The sequence below is a fragment of the Prunus avium genome, unplaced genomic scaffold, assembly GCF_965620075.1.
Source record: "Prunus avium unplaced genomic scaffold, drPruAviu1.hap1.1 HAP1_SCAFFOLD_22, whole genome shotgun sequence".
Lineage (NCBI taxonomy): Eukaryota > Viridiplantae > Streptophyta > Magnoliopsida > Rosales > Rosaceae > Prunus > Prunus avium.
This window is the reverse complement of record NW_028276881.1, coordinates 480001-482500: the sequence shown is the minus strand read 5'-3', so window position 1 is coordinate 482500 and position 2500 is coordinate 480001.

The window sequence follows — 2500 nt, the reverse complement described above, 5'->3', positions numbered from 1 at the left end:
ACATTTTCAAAAAGTTTTTAAAATCTTGTGGGTTTGCAACTCATAAGAGCGTCACTTTCAACGTCCCCGGTATTGGATTGAGTTTCTAAAAACAACCGTGCACACCGAGGTTAAACTTTACCGGCTCCACTCCGACTCGCCGCTCGCCCACAATTTGTTTGCAACGAAACATTTGTTTTTAATTTTGTTGGTTTGAAATTGTTTTGAAAAGGTTCTTTAAATCTAGTGGGTTTGCAACTCATAAGAGCGTCACTTTCAACGTCCCCGGCATTGGATTGAGTTTCTAAAAACAACCGTGCACACCGAGGTTAAACTTTACCGGCTCCACTCCGACTCGCCGCTCGCCCACTAGTCCGAAGGCAACAAAACATTTGTTTTTCATTTTGATGAAAATTTCTGTTTTTAAATCTTGTTGGTTTGAAATTGTTTTGAAAAGGTTCTTTAAATCTTGCGGGTTTGCAACTCATAAGAGCGTCACTTTCAACGTCCCCGGCATTGGATTGAGTTTCTAAAAACAACCGTGCACACCGAGGTTAAACTTTACCGGCTCCACTCCGACTCGCCGCTCGCCCACAAATCCGAAGGCAACAAAACATTTGTTTTTAATTTTGATGAAATTTTTTGAAAACATTGGCTTGGCAAGCCCCAATCCGCGACTATCCACCCACCGCCACCCCACACGGGTGGTTGTTGTTGCGAAATGAGGTTGTGGTCGACATGCCCGTGCATTTGAGAAGGAGTTCCTAGCACTCCATGCTCTCCCATGCCAAAAAAAAGCCTAGACAACCCCATTTCGCAACTTTCCACGCCTTTTTTTTCCTCCCTCACCCATGGCGGCGGCGTGGTGGCGGAGGCCGGATTCCGGCCACCACCGCCATGGGTGGCAGCCCCCCGACCCCGACACCAAACCCATAATACCGAGGCAACATATCGAGGCAACATGACATGGGTGTGGCGTGGGGGAAGGGGGCTGCAGCTAGGAAGGCATGGGCTGCCATGCATATGCAGGCAACACACACCCCCCTATATAGCATTTTATGCATTTAGCCCTTTGACAGGAAGAGACATCACCTATGCGCGAGGAGTCATAATGGGCTCTAAATAATTCAATACAAGGTATTTGGACGTGATTTTTTGCAGGGATACTAAGAAACATGCAATCTATGATGGGAAAAAGTTTCATAAATTTTTGAAGTCGGGAAGTATTTTTTATTATTTTTAGAAGTCGTAAAATTGAAAAAATCATTAAAACAAATCCGGGAGGAATTTTTTAGTTTTGTAAGTTGGAGAAGGTCCTAAAAATCATAGACTACTTATGGGGAGCTTATTGTGCGAGGAAATTTCAATAAAAACGGGGTTTGACAAGATTTGAAAAATTCTGTCGACATTTGAAAAAACCTGGAACCATGCTGCCGGCATGCTGCGCACATGCTGCGCGCATGCTGCGCGCAGACTGCGCGCATGCCATGGCAGGACAAGTTTCGCTAGCCTCACTGTCGACAGATGCGCAAGCTGCGCGCACGCTGCGCACAGGCTGCGCGCACGCTGCGCACAGGCTGCGCGCACGCTGCGCACAGGCTGCGCGCACGCTGCGCACAGGCTGCGCGCATGCTGCGCACAGACTGCGCGCACGCTGCGCGCATGCCATGGCAGGACAAGTTTCGCTAGCCTCACTGTCGACAGATGCGCAAGCTGCGCGCAAGCTGCGCGCAAGCTCCGCGCACGCTGCGCACAGCCTGTGCGCATGTTGTGCGCAGGCTGCGCGCATGCCATGGCAGGACAAGTTTCGCTAGCCTCACTGTCGACAGATGCGCAAGCTGCGCGCACGCTGCGCACAGGCTGCGCACAGCGCATGCCATGGCAGGACAAGTTCGCTAGCCTCACTGTCGACAGATGCGCAAGCTGCGCGCACAGGCTGCGCGCACGCCATGGCAGGACAAGTTTCGCTAGCCTCACTGTCGACAGAATCAGCACGCTGCGCGCAAGCTGCGCGCACGCTGCCGGCATGGTGCGCGCACGCTGCCGGCATGCTGTGCGCACGCTGCGCGCGCGCATGGCAGGACAAGTTTCGAAAATTTCTGTCGACAGTCTCAGCAGCGCGCACGCTGCCGACATGCTGTGCGCACGCTGCGCACAGGCTGCCGGCATGCTGCGCGCAGCCCATGGCAGGACAAGGTCCGAAAAATTCTGTCGACATTTTTACGCCGTGGTAGGCTTCCGCTTCGCGTCACTTTGTCGACATTCAAGCCTACCATTTGTATTGAATTTTTCAAACCTTGTCAAACCCCATTATTCAAATGTCGAAAAATTTTGTCGACATTTTTACGCCATGATAGGCTTCCGCTTCGCGTCACTTTGTCGGAATGCATCGCATGGCGAGGCAAGGCCACGGCATGCCAAGGCGAAGGCAACGCATGGCTTGAATGGCTTGGTCAAGGCCACATCATGGGCACGGCATGCCAAGGCAAGGCGAGGCAAGCCATCCTTAGCCTCGCCTACA